The sequence below is a fragment of the Canis lupus genome, chromosome 24 (assembly GCF_003254725.2).
Source record: "Canis lupus dingo isolate Sandy chromosome 24, ASM325472v2, whole genome shotgun sequence".
NCBI classification, from domain to species: domain Eukaryota; kingdom Metazoa; phylum Chordata; class Mammalia; order Carnivora; family Canidae; genus Canis; species Canis lupus.
The window spans coordinates 47,480,737-47,501,747 of NC_064266.1; the positions used below are offsets into that span (position 1 = coordinate 47,480,737).

At 45.0% G+C, this 21,011-nt stretch overlaps 1 protein-coding gene across 3 annotated transcripts in view; it reads left to right on the forward strand.

The window, feature by feature from the left end:
* Positions 1-21,011, forward strand: part of DNAJC5 (DnaJ heat shock protein family (Hsp40) member C5) — a 33,953-nt gene that overhangs the window by 2,102 nt on the left and 10,840 nt on the right. Inside the window, exon 1 of one of the 3 annotated variants that reach the window (XM_025470748.3) lies at positions 3,946-3,970. The exons of the other annotated variants lie outside the window; for them this stretch is intronic. The gene's annotated coding sequence lies outside the window, so the exon portion shown is untranslated. Of the gene's footprint in view, positions 1-3,945; positions 3,971-21,011 lie in introns of those variants that run through there. 3 annotated transcript variants of the gene reach the window in all.

The window sequence follows — 21,011 nt, forward strand, 5'->3', positions numbered from 1 at the left end:
TGATACCTCAGAATGAGGGAATTTTCTTCTGTTTCTAAGGATGGTTCTATTGAGATATAGAAATCGAAAGGATGCTGCTTGTGTCTCAGCCTTTTCTGTTCTTGAGTCCTTCCGGCGTGCACGGGATAGGTGGCAGTGTGCTCCGCTGTGAGCTACCCTGGAGACCAGTGTCTTGCTCAGTCTCTGACCTGGAACTTGAAAATTTAGGCCTTCTGTACCCGTTCCTGTGCTGAGCACCTACCCGACACCACCATGCAGAGTCCCCTAACAGGCTACTGGGCAGTGCATCTTTAGAAGCTAAATATGAGATGCTCACGTTGATCCTGGGGGGTAGGAGAGAATGACTAAATTGCGGTGGAACTGGGGGCTTGTGATAAGATAGAATTTTGTCTAAGGTGAGAGTTTGCTTCTAAAGTCAGAGTAAGGGGATCCCCGGGTGGCTCAGCGGTTTAGCACCTGCCTTCGGCCCAGGGCATGATCCTGGAGACCCAGGATCGAGTCCCGCATCGGGCTCCCTGCATGGAGCCTGCTTCTCTCTCTGCCTGTGTCTCTGCCTCTCTCTCTTTCTGTATCTCTCATGAATAAATAAATATAATCTTTTAAAAAAATAAAGTCAGGGAGCAAAATGAGCATGATATACACAGATATAATCACCGTTGAAAAATTCCTGAACTCTCCTTTAAAGCCCCCTGTACAGGCTTTGGAGTATATAATGCTATAGGCAGACAGTGCCTCACCCAATGAGGGCAGCCAGTTTTCCAGTAAAGGGACAGACCCCTGTGCCCTCTGGGGCCTGGTGTCAAGTGGAGAGGAGGCTGCTAGCCCTCAGTGGTGCCCTCCTGAGTCCCTGGGTGCTCTGAATGGCAGTGCAAACTACAGTATTCCTCACATGAGGCTTATTATGATACCAATTGGGTCGGTAGATCAAGAGCATCTCTGCTGCAGGTGTCCCAAAGGAAAGGTGTCTCATCAGCTCCTCCCTAAATATAAGGGACAGAGATGCTGGGAAATGGTTAACAGTTCTATTTTATGAAAATGCTGCCCCTAATTTAAGAGAGGGAACTATTACACTTTGACTGTCCTGACGCCAGGGCCAGCTCTCAAATAGTGACCTCCTCCGAAGAGGATTAGCAGCTGGTCTGTTATCGGTAGCTCAGGAAGATTTAAGGGATTAGATTACCAAACAACCTTCAGTTTAGATTTTGTCTTTCATTATTCTTTGTGTTAGTTTTGAGTACATATGGGTAGTTAACACTGAAAATGCAGAAATGGAGTATAGCATCTCATTCTCTGAAGAAAGTAGTATGTAGTGAGACCAGGTGTGGGATGTCACTGAAAATGCCATCCTAATTGGTTTCCTTTTTTTTTTTTTTTTTTATGACCCATCTATTTAGGGGCGCCTGGGTAGCTCAGTTGGTTGGGCATCCAGCTCTTGATTTTGGCGCAGGTCATGATCTTGGGGTCCTGGGATGGAGTTCCACATCAGACTCCTCTTCCAGCAGGGACTCTGTTGGAGATTTTCTGTCTCCGTCTGCCTCTCCACTTTGCACATTCTCTCTCTCTCTCCCCCCCCCTCAAATAAATAAATAAATCTTAAAAAAAAAAAAGACCCTCCCACTTATTTTTTAGAGTGTGTGAAGGGGAGGGGCAGAGGGAGAGAGAGAGTCCTTGCTGACTCGCTGCTGACTGTGGAGCCCGATGGGGGGCCCCATCCCACAATCCCAAGATCATGACCTGAGCAGAAACCAAGAGTTGGACACTTAACCGAATGAGCCACCAAGCACCCCTTAATCAGTTTCCTCTTTAAGGACTGACCTGTGTATATTAAAAGTTCACTTCATTCCAAAATCAGTCTATCTTGTTCATGGAGCTACATAAATGATTTTCAAAACTTAGTTTTGTGGCAGAAACCCAACTAATATTTTTAAATTTTGTGATACATTATGAGTAATCAGTGAATATTCTTTGAATAGATAAGTGTGAATGAGCCTTATTTGTCATCATGGGCTGATTTTATTATTTTAAAAATTTTTTCTACATTGAATGTGTATCCCCAGCAAATATGGTGGTTTACAAGATGAAATGTTCGGTCCTATGGTGTCTCCATTGCTATGTTCTGAGGAATTCTGTGCCAATTGGTTGTGAAGTTGCAGTCCTGGGAGTCAGAGGATTGGAATGCTGACTTGCCACCCCTATCAGCTGTGCCCCACCCTGGCTCCCTCTGGGAGGGGCAGCCCCTTTCTTAGATAGCGCTCTCGGCTTGCACCTCTGCTTTTGTCACTGAGTGGAGTAGAAATGTGGTGTAGTGAAACCAACAGAACCCAGATTTTCTGCCAGTCTTGTCCCTTTGCGTTGGTTCAAGGGCTGGGGGCTGGATCCAGGTGCTAGGAGCCCAAGACCGTGATCTCCCAGCGCAGTGGTGGTGAGCAGACCAGAGGTGCACTTCCCAGCTCAGTTGCAGGCCCTGGGAGGGAGTGCCTGGGCTCTGCAGAGCAAGCCTGTGCCACTGCCTGGCTATTTTGTTTCCCTGTCTATTATTGGAAGGGATTAGCAAGCAGCATAGCAAATGTTTGATTTTTTAGCTAGGCAGTCCCATTGAATTTTTCTTATTAAATTGGAGTGTCTTTTGTGAGAGGGTTTCTCTAAGATAAATAGTGAAAAATTTTTAGGTCAAGAGCACAGACTTTATAATTTTTGCCATGCATTATGAAGTTTATCTTCTCCGTGGCAGTGTGTGTCATTTCCTCTTCACATGGGATTTTAACACTTTATATTATGGTGCTCATTTACCTTCTGCTGTAGGGTTTGATAATAAAATCTCAGGGTTTTTGTTTTTGTTTTTGGTTTTGTTTTTTTTTTTTTTTTTTTTTTTCGCCAGTTGCAAAAAAAAAAAATTATGTTGTTAAGAATTTAGTTATAAATAAAATGAGTTTAGGGGATCCCTGGGTGGCTCGGCGGTTTGGCACCTGCCTTTGGCCCAGGGCGTGGTCCTGGGGTCCTGGGATCAAGTCCCGCTTCTCACCTCCCTCCTCCTGTGTCTCTGCCTCTCTCTCTCTCTCTCTCTCTCTCTCTCTCTCTCTCTGTGTGTGTCTATCATAAGTAATAAATAAATCTTAAAAAAAATAATAAAATGAATTTAGTTATAAAAGAACTTTTAAAAGTACATGTAACCAGTATCTGTTTTTAACTTAAAAAGAAGTTGTGTTCCGGGTAAAGATTTTTGCTGGATGCACTTATCTTGTACTTTGAATCATGAGGCTCCACACATCTAAATCTAAAGTTCAGAATTTTTAGTATAATCTAATGATCTAGTTTTATTTTGAGATGAAACTAGAAAGTCTACACTTAAAGGATGACATTTATCTATGAAGTATTTCTTAACCTGTCCAAGCAATGTTGACACTGTTTGAAATGGTATGTTTTCTCATGGAATTCACTTAGAGGATCCCTCTCCTCCACCCTCTAATAGCAAACCCTGTGAATTGACCCCAACTACTATTTCTGAACAGGCTGGTTTATTTAATGCACATCAACCATAATTCCCAGGACAGCCTTGCAAGGTAGCTATTATCCAATTTCAGAGATAAGGAAACGGACGGTTACATATTTTCTCTAGTATAAAGGTGTGGTATTGAAGAATAAGCACAAATAATGCCATCACATGTTAGAATGACAACCTACAGAATTTACACCTTTTAAAATGCTGTTTCTGTTGGTGCTGTTCTGTTGCATCATCTGCCTGGTTGTGTAAGCCTAACTGATTGTTAGCAACATGTCCTTCTTCCTGGTGTGTGTCCTCCCACATTTGTTTCATCTGCTTCTGCTTTTTCTTTCATAAAAATTTACTCGTGGAAAAGATAACTGTGACATCCTCTGAGGGACCCTGTCTTGACAGCCAGTATAGGTCAGTCTGTCCAGCCAGCTGTTCACATCATCCTGTCCTCAGGCCATTGGATGGCATTGCAAACAGGTATTAATGGTGTGGGCATACTCTTGAACCTGCTGTAGTTTGGGAGAAATACGCAGACCTTCATAAGTGTCTGCAATTTGTACCTTTTACTTATGGCATATTTTAAACTGGTCACAGAGTCACAGCATGTTGTGAGGCATTAGTGGGTATCAGCCCATATGCTCCACCCTGCAGTGGGCCTGTGGGCTTCGTCCTGGCCTCACCCTAGAATAACCATCGAGCTGATGGACAGCTCACCTTGGTGGTGGTCACAGGTGCAGATCAACAAATAGTTCAGTACAACTTTACCTAATTAGGTGCCCCTACCCCACCAAAGCCTTGAAGACAGGTTTTCTATATTTTTTAAGAGGCAAATGACAAGACAAATTAATAACGTGGATTTTTTTAAGTTTAAGATGTAAAAAGAAAAAAACTTTTACATCTAAAAAGTATGCAATTTTAATATTAATGTTTGATTTATTTTAATTTAATTAATTTTAATTTAAATACTAATATTAGTGTTCAAGCTGAGAGTTATGGAAGCTAAAACCAACATTGTTTTTTTTTTTTTCCAACATTGTTTTTATTTAGCATTGTAAACTTTTCTTTTTTAAAAATTTCTTTATTTATTTTAGAGGGAGAGAGAGAGAGCCAGAGTGAGCATGGGATGGGGGGCAGAGGAAGAGAATCCCAAGCAGACTCCCTGCCAAGCACAGAGCCTGATGCAGGGCTCCATCTCAGGACCCTGAGATCATGACTTGAGCCGAAATCAGGAGCCAGATGCTCAACTGACAGCCACCCAGGCACCCCAACAACATTGTAAACTTAGTCTATGTATGTGTTTGTTTTTATTTTTAAAATACGGTAAAGGGTTTTAATGTACCTTATTCGGATGAGGCTTAATGCATAAGAAAGTAAGTTATTTGTGTTCTGGGTAGAGGTAGATTGGTCCCATTTGTAAAACAGTTCACTGAGAATCAAGTGTTACAGCGCCTGTAGGTCAGACTTGGATTTGAATGGCAACCCCACCAGTCCCCAGCAGAATGACTTCATGTAGATTACTCCATGTTTCTGAGCCTCCGTCTCGTCTGTAGATTGGAGATCATAGTAGTCGTAACTAAGGTTTATTGTGTACAAGGCACTGTTCTAAGCACTGAGCAGGAGCTAGGTCACAGACATACCAGCTAGATATTTCCATTCCCGTTGGACAGAGGGGAGGTAGAGATGTTAGTAACTTGCCCAGGTTACTGAACCCATGAGTAGCTGAGCCGAGTTCCAGATCAGGCAGGTGACCTCAGAGCTGCCCTCCCACCACCCATTAGACCAGGTGCCTGTCCACCAGACTTCTTAGGGGGCATTCTGTGGTGTGCAGGGCACGTGTGCCTCTAAATACCTGTACATGGTAAGCACTCCCTAAATTGTAGCTGCCATGTTGGTAAAATTACAGCCTCAGTTGCGCCAGCTTTCTGTTTTGAGGTGTGTGTATGTATTTTGACACTGCTTTGACATCAGGCACCTCTTACAGTTGAATTATCTGCGTCATACTTGGTTTTGTTCTAGATTTGTTGGGATAGTTTGATGCTGGCCATGGCTACAGGAAAGGGTCACTCTGAAGCCTTGTCCATCTTCATCAAAGGCTGGCTATCTCCCAGGGGACTTTAACACTGAGTTGTAGGGATCTGTAGGGATCACAGTCCAGGAAAGTCACGCCATTTCCAGCAGTGTGTTTGGGGGTGTGTTCCTCTTGGAGACCCAGAAGACATTGGGCCTCATCTATCACATTTTATGGACTTTAGGGTTTTAGAAAATTCTTCCTGGTAGACATTCCCTTGTTTGCCTATCACTTTCTGCCCTTTCTGCCATGATACAAAGTTATCTCTGGATTCCTTACACCCAGTCTGCAAAGAGCCTGGTATTTACCTAGGTTGAAAAGTACCTGTGACTTTAATATCCTGAGATTTTAGGTGTTGTGAGGTTAAAACACCAACAACCAAAAATCCCTAATGCCCATTACTTTTATGACAAATAATTTGTCTTCCACTGTCTAGTTTCATGTTTAGATTTGGGGATATATTTATTTTAGTAGGCATTTGTTAGAGGACAGATTCTCTCCCAAATTGGTCCATAGGTAACCTCCTTTCTGAGGAATAAACTTTTGAGAATGTTCAATTTTTATTCATTCATTTATTTTTTAATCTCACAGCTAAACATGTATTTATTGTGTTTTTATTCAACTTCTGACTTCCTTTTCCTTTTATTATTGTATCCTAAACATCAGTTAACTAAAGAAAATCCTTATTTGGCTTTTGGACATAATCATTATTGATAAAATTAATTCAACAGGGGCACCTGGGTATCTCAGCAGTTGAGCATCTGTCTTCGGCTCAGGGCATGATCCCAGGATCCAGGATCCAGGCCCATATCGGGCTCCCTGCAGGAAGCCTGCTTCTCCTTCTGCCTGTGTCTCTGCCTTTCTCTGTGTGTCTCATGAATAAATAAATAAATCTTTAAAGAAATAAAAAATAAAAATAAAATAAAATTAATTCAACAAACATTTACTGAATACCCTGCCAGGACTTGGGGCAGCTGCTCAGTCTGTAACTTAGAGGGCTTGAGGGAGCTAGGTGTGTTCTTGTGTTTTGGCAGCCATCAGTTTTATGTCTTACACGTGTGTTGACTCTGGCTTAGAATTTCTTAAATATGTAAATAGAGTTATTTGGTGCCAATTCTATTCTGCAGCATATTGATCTTTTCCTTTCAGAATAAATAACAAATTCAGAGTCAGACATTCAGACCATTGGCTTCCTGAGCTTCTTCACTGGGTTCTGAGTGTGTTCAACAGTGGTAGTGCTGGTCCTCCCCTGCCTGAGGCAGGTGCTCCACGTACACATACTTTTTCAATGTTCTTTGGCAGTAGGTATTAACACAGTTCCTTTTTTTTTTTTTTTTTTTTTTTTTTTTTAGATTGTATCTATTTGAGAGAGAGCTTACGGAAGGTGTGGGGCAGGAGAGGGACAAGCAGACTCCATGGGCTCTATCCCACGACCCTGAGGTCCTGACATGAGCCGAAACCAAGAGTTGGATGCTCAACCAACTGAGCCACCCACCCAAGTGCCCCTATTGTATTTCATTTTTTAGTATTTTCATTTTTAGCAGTTTTCTTTCTTTTTTTTAAAGATTTTATTTATTTATTTGAGAGAGACAGAGGTAATGACAGAGATAGCGACAGAGAGCATGAGCAAGGAGAGGGAGAAGCAGGCTCCCTACTGAGCAGGGAGCCCGAGGCGCTGGATCCCAGGACCCCGGGATCGTGACCTGATCCAAAGGCAGATGCTTCACCGACAGAGCCCCCCCAGGCACCCCGTTAGCAAATTGTCTTTTTTTTTTTTTAAGATTTTATTTATTTATTCATGACAGACACAGAGAGGCAGAGACATAGGCAGAGGGAGAAGTAGGCTCTACGCGGGGAGAGCCCGACGTGGGACTGGATCCCAGGTCTCCAGGATCACGCCCTGGGCCGAAGGCAGACGCCAAACCGCTGAGCCACCCAGGGATCCCAGCAAATTGTCTTCTATAGGGTTAGGTCTAGAGCGCCCAAGGCAAAGGAGCAGTACCCTTTCCAGACTTCACCCTTCCTCCCCAGAAGTGTTTGCTGGTGGTCGCCCATCACTGTCGCTGTGCCCTGCCACGCCGCGGTTTCCCCACTCGTCGCTTGACGTATTCCCTGTACCTTCGGTGGCAGCACCTCTGTCCTCCTGCCCCCGCGTGACCGCCTTCTGGGTAGTGCTCGTGTGCTTACTGTGGGGACCTTGTCCTGCTCCAGCATGGCCCGTGTTGTCTCATCTCCCTGATGTCATGGTGTCAGCGCTGCTCTTCCTCCCTTTCTTGTTTTTCTCCAACTTCTATCGTCTGTCCTTTGAGCTTTATGCTGTCACAGCAGAGAAATATACTTTGTGTTTTGTGACCATAAAGTTGCTTGTCTGTAAGTTTATCTTTGAACATCCATAAAATAGTTACATTATTTCCACTTGTGAAAGCAATGTTTATTGTAAAGCCTGGGTCCTGTTGACTGATTATATTTTCTTTCCAAACTAATGCCCTCCTGCCTCTGGGCTCTAAGCAGCCCTCTGCTGCCACCACTGCTGCCTCCTCCTCCTCCTCCTCCTCCCTCCTCCTCCCTCTTCCTCCCTCTTCCTCCCTCTTCCTCCTTCCTTTTAATGTTTTCTTCTTTCTTTCTTTCTTTCTTTCTTTCTTTCTTTCTTTCTTTCTTTCTTCTTTCTTTCTCTATTTAATGTTTTTATTTATTTATTTATTCATGATAGACATAGAGCAAGAGAGAGAGAGGCAGAGACACAGGCAGAGGGAGAAGCAGACTCCATGCCGGGAGCCCAACTCAGGACTCGATCCCAGGACTCCAGGATCACGCCCTGGGCCAAAGGCAGGCGCTGAACCGCTGAGCCACCCAGGGATCCCCATCCTCCCTCTCCCTTAAGCTTATTCTTGGCTTCTATTTTTTCAAATTCCCATCATATGGTGTATTATCTTTGTGTCCTGAACTTCCATTTGGGCACTTTGTCCTCCTGGCCCTGGCCAGACAGTGGCTCCTGGGGCTACATGTCCAGCCACGATCCTGGTTTGACCCACAGTGGATAGAGAGGCTGGAGAGTGCTGGATGACAGCTGTAGAGGCCACTGCATCTTGGAGGAAGATCTCCAGAGACAGTGAGAAAAAGCCCTTGGCATGGCCTTCACACTGCTTCCTGTCTTCATTGCTGAATGACAGTACCTAGTTTTCAGGCCGTAAAGCCTGGGCTTGGGGGACCATGGAACAAACCTCTGCACACTGAGGAGATGAGCTCACAGGACTTACCTTGCAATTGCTTTTAAAGACCTCCTTGAAAGAAAAAAAAAAAAGACCTCCTTGTCTTTGTACCACATGCTTGTATTAAAACACAATTGTTTTTCAGTAGCATTTATCTAATGATGTGTGTGGAATACCAAAGAATTACAGCTTGTAGGTGAGACTGCCTCAGATAATTTCAGAGATTTTTTAAATAAAGTATGCTGAGAATGGAACAAAATAGGGAACCCCCCCAATAGACCTCACATGTGGAATTTTTTTATTTTTTAAAGATTTTATTTATTTATTCATGAGAGAGAGAGAGAGAGAGAGGCAGAGACAGGCAGAGGGAGAAACAGGCTCCATGCAGGGAGCCCGATGCGGGACTTGATCCCAGGTCTCCAGGATCACACCCTGGGCTGAAGGCGACGCTGAACCGCTGAGCCACCGGAGCTGCCCCACGTGTAGAATTCTATAGTAAGCTACAGGCACGCTGCAGGTGTTGGGGAAAGACAGGCCATTTACGAGGGTCAAGGGCTTCTAGGGCTTGGGGCACTTGGTGTCACTAGGACCATTGAAGCTGGTCTTTGCCTCATGCTGTGCCCATATTAACTCTAGATGAAGCAGATTACAGCAGTTTTGTTGATGACAAAACTTCAGAAGAAAATACAGAAGAATTTACTTTTGGCTTTGGGATGGGATGGAGAAGGACTTTTGAACAAAAGCAAAAAAAAAAAAAAAAGGGAAGCCAACAGATCATCAGTTTGCAAAAGTTTGATACATTCAGTTACATGAAATTAGGAACTTGTGAGATCTGTTGCACCATAGCCTGCATGGAGTTAACAGTACTGAAGTGTGTGCTGAAAAATGGTTAAGATGGTACGTTTTATGTTTTATATCACAATAGAAAAATGTAAGAACTTGTGTTCATCAAAAGATATCATCATAACAAATAAACTATGAACTGGGAGAAGATTTTTGCTGTGTTCATAAGCAGTAAAGGTTCGGTGCCCTGGCTGCAGGTGTGCAGCAGTCCACACAGGATGAGGACTCGGGTGGAGCAAGGCGCCCTTCTGCCCGCAGATGATGCGGACTCGGAAGCCTGGCGGGGCCCGTTGCTTTCCGGAGGGTGTGGGGCCACGCGATGCTCGGGGGGGCAGGTGGCACCCTCACCCAGTAGACACTGCCAGCTCTCTGGGACCCTGGAGTTCCACTCTTACGTACTCCCAGCAGCAATTCTTCCTAAATGGTTGTGATGAAGGACCACATTTTCTCTAATTTCCAGTCTGCCCTACTTTTGTAAACGACAATGAAAATGACTAACTAGAAAAATATATGACAAACAAAACATAAAATACAAGCCCAGATTTTATTTTCTCCTTTTTTTTTTTTAATGAACATACATTAAACTTGACTCTGGTTTGTTTGGTTGGTTGGTTGGTTGGTTGGGTTTTTTTTGGATGTACGCTTCTCTGAGTTTAATACTTAGAGATTTGCATAACCATCACCATACTCAGGAGATGGGGTACTTCCATCAGCATCCTCTTGGGGCGCCTGGGGGGCTCCGTCTGTTAAGCATCTGATTCTTCGTTTTGGCTCAGGTCATGATCTCAGGGTCGAGCCCAGAGTGGGGCTCCTTGCTCATTGCAGAGTCTGCCTGTCCCTCTCCCTCTGCCTTCCCACCCCCATTCATGCTTGCTCGCTCCCGTGCTCGCTCTCTCACTCTCTCTCTCAAATAAATAAGTAAAACTCTATTTAAAAAAAAAAAACTCGGGATCCCTGGGTGGCGCAGCGGTTTGGTGCCTGCCTTTGGCCCAGGGCGCGATCCTGGAGACCTGGGATCGAATCCCACATCGGGCTCCCAGTGCATGGAGCCTGCTTCTCCCTCTGCCTATGTCTCTGCCTCTCTCTCTCTCTCTCTCTCTGTGACTATCATAAATAAATAAAAATTTTAAAAAATTTTTAAAAAATAAAAATAAAAAATAAATTCTTCCCAGCCTGTTTTGAGGAATCAGAGCATGTAACCTTTGAGACTGGCTTCTATCACTTGGCATACTGTCGTTGAGAGTCATCCACGTTGTGTACAGAGTGCTTTGTTCCTTTTTATAAGAAACTTTCAAACTCTTATTCCAGAGTGGCTGCCGCATTTTGCATCCCACCAGAGTGTGAGGGCTCTGGTCATTGTTTATCCTCATCAGCCCTTGCTGTTGCCTGGTTATTTATTTTTTTAGCCATTTTCATAAGTGTGTCCTGATACCTCACTAATTTTAATTTGCTTTTCCCAAATGAATAAAGATGTTGAGTATCTTTTCCTCTGCTTATTTGCTGTTGCTGTAACAGTTTGTGAGCACTTGCTGGCAAGTTCTGCAAGTATCACTGAGTCTGAGCCGACAGTCACTGGCATAAAAAAGATTTGCACTCCAGGAATTGCTCAGCCATGTCCAGAGCAGCATTGTAATAGCAGATCCTGGGAATGTCCTCAGCATCCTTCCATAGAAGAATGGACTGATAAGTTGTGGTCTGTTTATAAACTGGGATTTATCCAGTGCTGGAAATGAAGTATGGGTACATCTAGCGATGTGGGTGGGTCTTAGAGACATACTGAGATTCGAAAGCAAGTCCTAGAAGGTTGCATATACTGTTAGACCAATTTTTTAGATTCAAAATTTTAAATAATGTTTACGGAGAAACATGAGGTAATATTTTAAAGCAAGAGAGTCGTAAACATTAATTCAGGGTAACGTATGATGGGAAGAACATGGAAAACTTCAAGGTTATTGGTAATTTTCAAGTTTTTAATTTGAAGGATGGGATGGTGGTGTTTATCACTATGTGTTATAACTTACATGTTCCCCGGGTGCCTGGGTGGCTCAGTTGGCTAAGCTTCTGACTCTTGATATCAGCTCAGGTCTTGATTTCAGGGTCGTGAGTTCAGGCCCACACTTGGCTCCACGCTGGGTGTGCAACCTACCTAAAATTGTGTGTGTGTGTGTGTGTGTGTGTGTGTGCACGCGTGAGCACACGCCATGTATTTCATTCTGTGTATTACATATTACATAAAAAAATAATTAGAACTAAAATAGCTTTCCTTTTAAGGTGTTTTCAAATCTGTTCTTCCAAAGTTGACACATACTTCAGTTTTTCCCCTAACAGCAGCTTTTTAAAAAATGTGTGCTGTGTGCTGAGACCACAACTGGGAATACGGGAGTCCAAGTAGTTGGCTCTTTTCCCTAAAGGTCTCTAAGCATTCAGAGGAGCATAGACGGGACCTGTGAGTATGGAGATTTTTGGCTCTTTTGTTTATTTGGTTCACTGATAAATCTCCAGCTTTGAGAATAGAGCATGGCATGTAGCAGGTGCTCTCAAACATTAGTGAACAAATGAGCAACTCAGACATGTGCTCAAGGCCCAGGAGAGCTCCACGGGACGTGATGGGCCTCTGCCATGTGTGCTGGGAGCAGTGGCCAGGGATGTCTCTGCAGGGCTCAGGGATCCATGTAGGAGCTCTCTGCATGGAAGGGCTTGGGGCATTGTTTTAGGAGGGCCCAGGTATTCCTGTGTGACAGCACTGTGTCTGCCTAAGAGCCAGTGGTGGGCAGTCAGGCCCCAAGACCCAGTGGACACAGTGGTGGGAAGATGCTGGTGGTGGGCAGGTCCTGTGTCCAAAACGGCCTTGAAGTGGGGCAGACCAGGGAGCTAGAATTTGCTGCTGCAGCCCATGGGGTATCAGAGAAGGACTGGAGAGGAATGGTGATGGGAACAGAGGTGTGCACCACAGAAGCTCCCTCGCAGTCGTGAGAGGGACAGAGGAGGGCAAACCATGTGTCTTCCAGGAAACTCTCCGTCCTAGCAGATTTCTGCCTCTTGTGCCTGGCGATCTCTGACCATTTTAGAGCGCACTGTTCTTGTGTGTGTATGAGCCTTCTTGTCTGCCCGGCCCTTGCGTTGCTCCAGCAGCACAAACCAGGATGCACTACAAGGATGCAAAATGTGGCCCTTTGTTTGTTTTTAAAGACACGGTGTTACTAAAGAAGATCCAGCCCAGAGATTGTGGTTTATCCCTCCTGGAGTGAAGCCCGGGAGCAGACCTCTGAGGGCAGTTCATCAATTAGGGCAAGTGTAGTTCAGGTAGGCGTGGCTGCTCTCCAGACCTTGAACGCGGGTCTCAGGACTGCCTTGAAATTACCAAGAATAGATTTAGGAACAACAACCTGGTGCAGGGCTGCTTCAGAGATAGGTGGTAAATTCCCACATCATCACCCCAAGGACATGCAGAGACATCTAAAGGTCTAGACCCCGTGAAGACTGCTCACCGAATCAGCCCAGCTGGGATATCACGGGATCTCATGGCTGGTGGCACTTTCGTGGGATCTGCCCCTGCCGCCGAGCCTGGAGCTGCCTGCCTGTGGCACCAGATGCTGGGGAGACGGAAGGAAATACGAGGGGAGCAGAAGACACGTGCAAACCAGCAATTCACAGTGGCGGAGAAGCGTCACCAGGGACAATGCAGTGCTCTCTTCACTTTGTATGTTGTAGGGTCAGGTGTGTAAGGTGATCTGCTTTTCCTGTATCGGAGAAGTGTTTATTTCTTCTAATCACTATAGTATATCTGCTCATTATAGGAAATACGGACAATAAAGTATTAAGACAATAACTTTTTTCTTTTTTTTTTTTTAAGATTTTATTTATTCATGAGAGACACACAGAGAGGCAGAGACACGGGCAGAGGGAGAAGCAGGCTCCATGCAGGGAGCCCAACGTGGGACTCGATCCCGGGACCCTGGGGTCACGCCCTGGGCCAGAGGCAGGTGCTCAACCACTGAGCTACCCAGGAGTCCCGACAACAAGTTTTTTCAGAAGTTGAATTTAGGGTTTAAAAAAAAACCATGAAACTTCTTTCTTTCTCGCCTTAACTGTTTTCTTTCATATGGCCTTTCATAACCTTTCTGTTTGCCCATAGCTTCCTGATGGATTTCCCAATATCACATATCCTAAGATTGGAATAAGGTCCTTCCATTTATAGTTTGTCTTTTAGTTACAAGACTGTGTTCCCACTGAACATGGAACTTTCAGGGGTGCATGCTGCCTAGCAATGGTTTCTAATTAGAACGTGAATTTTTGGGACGCCTGGGTGGCTCGGCGATTGAGCGTGAATTTTTGAAATGTGTGTGAAGTGGTGTGGAAATTCAATAGTTTTTATGCTTAGAAAGCATCTGTTTCATCTCCTGATTCAAAATATAAAATACCAATTTGAGTAATATTCACGGCAACTACTTTTTTCCTTAAAGGGCCAGACAGTATTTTTAGGCTTTGTGGTTAAACAGCCTCTGTCGACAGCAGCCATAGATGTAACAGAAAGAAATGGATGTGGCTGTGTCCAGATGAGAGTTCGTAAAAATAAGCAGCTGGTTCTAGGTGATTGGAGAATTTTATATTCTGTTTGAACTTCTCATAGTGTCTAATTTGCTTTGAGAACAAATAACGTTAATTACAAGAGATTGCTTTTAAATGCAGGTAAAATTGACATACAGTTAAATACACAGATCTTAGTAAACTTCAGTGAGTTTTGGTGTATGTACGCATTTGTGAAATCACTACCCCAATTAGGTTAGAGTTACCCTCACCACCCTCAAACGAGCAGCTTTCTGGTTTATATCACAATAGATTGTTTGTCCTGTTCTTAATCTTCTAATAAATGGGCTCATTCTGTGCCCAGCCTGTTTGTCCTCCGTAATGTGTTAGAGGGGTGTCTATTTTATTGCTTGTGTCAGTAGGTCACCCTTTTTGTTTTGGTGAGTGGTAGCCCATATGGAATAGACCGGAAATGATCAGTCCTTGTTGCTGCCATTTGTGGTGTTCACTCTTGGAGCTGATGTCTCTCACTTGTGCACAAGGAGGGGCCCCGAAGTGGAGGCACCTCCTCCCTGCCCCGTTCCTCCAGCGCACGCGAGTCCTGTGTGTTTCGTGTTACATTTTAAACTCTACAAGCCAATGTTGATAACTTTTGCTTTCAGTTCTATGTATTTTTTTAAAACAAGAAGGAAAAAATTATCCTTGACTTTGATTCCTTCCTGAAGATGCTGGTTTCTCTCTGATACTGGTTCCCTTCAGCTTCAATAACTCTCCAGCCTCATTTACTGTAATTTAGGTCTTTGTCATGGGTTCTTTTAGTCTCTGTTTTTCTAAAAAGGTCTTTATTTCACCTTTGTTTCTGAGGGATGTTTTTGCTGCAAATAGAATTCTGGTTTGACGGGTTTTTTATTTCAACACTTTAAAGATATGCTCCGGTGCCTTCTGGTTTCCAGGATTTCTGATGAGAAGCATGGAATTCAGATGATTGTTCCTATGTGATAATGTCAGTTTTCTGTTTACAAGATTTCCTCCTGATCTTTGGTTTTCAGCGGTTTGCTTGTACCTAGGCATGGTTTTCTTCATATTAATTGTATACCCTGCAGCCAGAATAATCTTAAAACATAAACAAGGTGTTTCTGTTGCCTGTTGCCATAAAATGGCTTTCTTGGGGAACCGCGTTCATTCTGATTTTGGGTGCCCTCCTTCCCTGGACTCAGTCCCTGCTCTCAGATTGTTATCTCCTGTTCATCGTGGTGCGGTGCTCCCAATGCCTGGCATGTGAGAGACTCACTAAATAATTTTCAAATAAGTTATTATGGAGGATGATAAATGCCACGTGAGCCACGTGGATATATGGTCTTTGTCCTTTAGGTGGGGTGTTGCCCTGTGCTTGTGCCATCGTATGTAATTATTCGTAGTAATGGGAAATGGGTGAGTAGGGCATCTTCTTTAAGAACACGTATGCAGGGGATCCCTGGGTGGCTCAGCGGTTTGGCACCTGCCTTTGGCCCAGGGCCCTTCTTTAAGAACACGTATGCAGGGGATCCCTGGGTGGCTCAGCGGTTTGGCACCTGCCTTTGCCTTTGATCCTGGAGTCCTGGGATCGAGTCCCGTGTCGGGCTCCCGGCATGGAGCCTGCTTCTCCCTCTGCCTGTGTCTCTGCCGCTCTCTTTCTCTGTCTATCATAAATAAATAAATAAAATATTAAAAAAAAAGAACACGTATGCATTTGATGCAGTAAGTGGACTTTCCTCTTAGCATTGCAGAAATGATCAAAATAGGGATCTTGTTTCTGTTTTCTTTGATGGGAAATATTATAAAGATAGTTCCATATTGCATGATAATTTAATTAAAATTCCAGTTGGAAAAAAAACACAGAATATGTTGATAGCGTGTGATTGGAGGGTCATGCATGAGCTGTGACAGTCTCCAGTGGCCGTCCTCCGCCCATCCAAGTGTCAGGCGCTTTGGATGCCAAGCAGTGTGTGTTAGGGAGCCGGGATCAGTGAAGCAGCAGGGCACAGTTCTCCTTGCTGGGGGTGCAGTGCTCCCTGGGAGTCCTCCGCAGCTGTAACAACCACTGCATTTCCTTACAGTGGGTAGCACTTGTTTAACTTTTGGTTGTCTTCTGGTTTAAATTTTCCCATTTGTTGTGGGCTACCTTTCCAGTTTGGTTGCCAGAGGAAATAGTGAATAAATCATTAACTGAAGTAAGAAGAGTGGACTGATGGGATAACGTTGACTTCTCTTGAATGGTTTCTGTTGGAAATGCCTTCACCTCCGAGCACAAAGATGGCTTAGTTAACCATGTGACTCTTGATTTCAGCTCAGGTCATGATCACAGGGTAGTGGCATCAAGCCTCAAGTTGGGCTCCATGTTCAGTGGGAAGTCTATTTGTTTCTCTCTCTCTTTTTTTTTTTAAAAGATTTTATTAATTTATTCATGAGCGACACGGGGGGGAGGCGCAGAGACACAGGCAGAGGGAGAAGCAGGCTCCCTACAGGGAGCCTGGTGCGGGACTCGATCCCAGGACCCCAGGATCATGCTCTGAGCCGAAGGCAGGTGCTAAACCACTGAGCCCCCCCCGGGCGTTCCCCTACCCCTGGTTTCCATTCTTGACTGCTACCTTTTGGTTTGTGTCTTCACTGGCTGGTGTTTTGACAGATCATTTTTTCTAGAAGCTTCTTGTTCTGTAAGTTCTTGTGTCCGCATGAATATTAGTCTATGCCTCCGTCTGTGGAGAGCTTGCCTGATTATAATATTATCGGGTCAGAAATGTTCAGATGTTGCTTCAGTAACATTCTGATGCTCCGTGTTACAGATTTGTGCTACTCGAGTTACAAGGGAGAAAGCTGCCAGTCACAAATGACTCAGGATGCTAAATAATTTTGTTTTTAATCTCTGTGTTTGAAGAGATAACAATATTTATTTATTTATCTGTTTGTTTATTAATGAGTAAGCAAGAGAGCACACAGGCAGGGGCAGGGGGAGAGGGAGCGGCAGACCCCCCACCGAGCAGGGAGCCCACCGATGCAGGGCACTCTCCCGGACCCCGAGATCATGACCTGAGCTGAAGGCAGGTGTTCACTAACCCAAGTGCCCTAGGTATAGTTTTTTATTAAGCAAATATTAGCCTTTAAAAAAGTTTGGAGGGATCCCTGGGTGGCGCAGCGGTTTGGTGCCTGCCTTTGGCCCAGGGCGCGATCCTGGGGACCTGGGATCGAGTCCCACATCGGGCTCCCGGTGCATGGAGCCTGCTTCTCCCTCAGCCTGTGTCTCTGCCTCTCTCTCTCTCTCTCTCTCTCTGTGACTATCATAAATAAATAAAAATTGAAAAAAAAAATATTTAAAAAAGTTTGGATATAGTTACTGGCAATCCATTGAAACTAAGAAAATTAAATCTAAATTTAATGGTATTGGTTTTTCTTAGGATAGTTCTGAGGCTAGGAAATTTTTGACATTCATTATAGTCACATCTGTGATATCTGGCTGACCACTGACTTGTAAGTAGTACTGGTGAATCATAATTTAAAATGTGAAAGTTTGGGGGCATCTGGGTGGCTCAGTTGGTAAAGTCGGCCTTAGGCTCAGGTCGTGATCTCCGGGTCCTGGGATGGAGCCTCTAGTCGGGCTCCCTCCTCAGCAGGGAGTCTGCTGCTTCCTCTCCCTCTGCCTCTCTCCCCTCCGCTCCTGTGGGCTCAGTCTCTCTTTCTCTCCGTCAAATAAATAAAATCTTTAAAAAAAATAAAATGTGAAAGTTTCACAGGGTTAAATTTAAGTAGCTGACTGCCTTTAGATATCATCAACATGTCTCCAGTGTGTGTGGTGGGTGTGGTTCCAGGAAAACTGCAGTAAAGCAAAGCAGTATAGTGAGTCAAATGAATTTTTTTGTTTCCCAGTGCATATAAAAGTTATGTTTATGCTGTACTGTTGTCTGGTAAGTGTGCAGTGGCATTATGTGTTTTTTAAAAAAGGTACATACCTTAATTTAAAAATACTTTATTGCTAAAAAATGCTAACCATCATCTCAGCTTTTGAGTCAGAATCACTGATCACAGATCACCATGATAAATATAATAACAATGAAAAAGTTTGAAATGTTACAAGAATTACCAGAATGTGACAGAGAGAGTAATAAGCAAATGCCGTTGGAAAAGAGACTAGCAAAAAAAAAAAAAAAGGAAAAGGAAAAGAGCCTAGCTTGACATATGGTTGCCAAAAACCTTAGATTTGGTAAACAAAGCAAAACACCATTATCTGGAACATGTAATAAGAAGAAGAATGCTTGTAGTTGATTATTTTTACAGAGCAGATGAAAAAGTATTAATTATTAATGTTTTTCTATAGATGGGGTCTGGAGGTCAGCTATTTAGTAGATATTGGGTAACTGAGAATAAAAACCAAAGCAATTACTTAGTGGGCAGCGATTGGACAGGCCGTGGCTCCCTGTCACGGACCAGCTGGAGGAGATACTTGGTCCTGGGCGGCCGGCTGCGACGTGCTGCCTCACCCAGCGTCACCAGGGGCCCTGCTGGCCCCGTGCTGGCCTGCTGCCGCGAGGTCCACAGCGGAGGAGGAGACTCCGCGTGGCAGGGACTTGCCCAGGCTCACGCAGCTGGAAGCTTGCAGAGCTGGCCTTAGACTTCTCCCTCCCTGATTACCCGAGGTCTCCCTCGGATGGCGGGGAGACGTGTTTTATTGTGTGTCCGCCATCATCCCTTAGGCTTAGGGTCAAGGGGTGATGCCCTTGGGTTTGGGTTCAGATCCTGACCTCACCTCTCTGTATTTCCGTCTCTACATCTGTGATGTACCTGCTGGGGAGCCTGCTGGGGAGGGCGGGAGGCCCTATGGGCTGCCACCCTCCAGGAGCCCAGTCTGGCGATCCAGGTGGGCCTGCCCCCAGTGGCCGTCAACCCAGCACCCTGTCCTGCCCGGGTGAGCCTTTGTGTTGTCATCGGGCCAGGAGGGAGTGGAAGCCTGTGGCCTGGGTCCTGCGTCTCACTGTCTCATCCCGGGTTTTCGTCTTCCCTCTTCTCTCTTTCTGCCTTCATTTTAGAAGGCAGGAGCCGTGCTCTTCCCAAACTTCTATTTGCATACTTTGTGCTTGGTGGATGATAGAATTTTAGGCTGAAAATCTTTTTCTTCTGGAATATGCAGCTTTTCTGGTGTTGGGCAGTTCTCAGTCCTGCCCTGGTACTTGATAGCACTTTTCAGTTGGCACACCTGTGTTTTCTTACCGCTCTAGTTTTGGTTCCTTTTTTTTTTTTTTTTTTTTTTTTTTAAGATTTTATTTATTTATTCATGGGGGTGGGGGGTGGGCAGAGACACAGGCAGAGGGAGAAGCAGGCTCCATGCAAGGAGCCAGATGCGGGACTTGACCCCGGGTCTCCAGGATTACGCCCTGGGCTGAAGGTGGCGCTAAACCGTTGAGCCACTCAGGCTCAGGGATCTCCCCCCCCCCATTCCTTTTGTTTTTAATTGGCTTCCCCCCCATGTTTGCCTGTATTCCTTATCTTTCAACTTCCTGCTACACAATTTCTCTTCCTATTTTGTTTGCTTTGTGCCAATTCTCCCTGGAAGATACCCCGACTGTGACTTCCTCTGCACTCTGTCCCTCACGCCCTTGGCTTGTGCTGGCAGAGGGACGCCTGCCTGCTCAGGCGCGAGGTCCCAGAGCGGTCCTACTCCTTGGCACTCCCTTGTCGTCCTAGTTTACTCTTTTCCACAGTTTCTTTTCATTTATAGGCATAGTAGCCTTCAACCTCTGGGGATCGCAGAACTGAAAAGCTTGCCATTCTTCCTCGGCTCCTCAACTCTCTCTTTTGTACTTTGTTTCCTGGTTGATGGCTGCTCAGCTTCGGGGTTACAGAAAGATTGGACAGAGCGTAGAGAGAATTCTCATATGTTCCCTTCTGCTGCGCCACCCCACGGCTCTCCTGTCCCCGCACAGCTCGTGTTGGTGTGGCGCGTCGTTGGCCCGCTGACCCACCCAGGGTTGATGCGTTACTAACCCAAGTCCATAGTTTCCCTTAGCGGCACTCTGGTGTTGCACCTCCTGTGGGATTTTGACAAACCTGTGATCACATGTATCCGCCACCGTAGTGTCACACGGTTTCATCCCCCCAAAATCCTCCGTGCTCTGCCTCTCATCCCTCCCTCCTCCAGCCCCTGGCAACCACCGATCTCTGTACTGTCCCTGGAGTTTCACCTTTTCCAGGATGTCATAGAGATGGAGTCACCCAGTGTGGAGCCTTTTCACGGCTCAGTAGCTCATTTCTTTCCAGCATCGAAGAATATCCAGTGTCTGCATGGTCGCAGTTTGTTTATGCACTCGCTCTGAGGGACATCTTCATTGCGCCTAAGTTTTGGCAATTATGAACACATTAGCTTATTAAAGTAGTAGGCTATCGTCACATAATAGATTATTAAATCAGTATTGAGTTTAGGAATTAAATCCATCTCCTCGTTTTTCACATGGTTGACTTCTGGGTGCGATCTGCAGGCGTGTGATGGGGCCGGGTGCCGCCGAGGCCTGTCATGCTCCCTTCACAGAGGCAGACATAGTGCAGAGATTGGAAGCCCTTTTTTATTTTAGGGATGTCCCTGTATTTCCTGAGAAGGTGGTTTGTTTATATTTTTTTGTTAATGTTAAGCAGCAGGAAAGACAATTCAGCTAGTCACAACTTTTTTTTTTTTTAAGATTTTATTTATTTATTCCTGAGAGACCCAGAGAGAGAGAGAGAGAGAGAGGCAGAGACACAGGCAGGGGAGAAGCAGGCTCCATGCAGGGAGCCCAATGAGGGACTCGATCCTGGAACCCCAGGGTCACACCCTGAGCCAAAGGCAGGCGCTAAACCACTGAGCCACCCG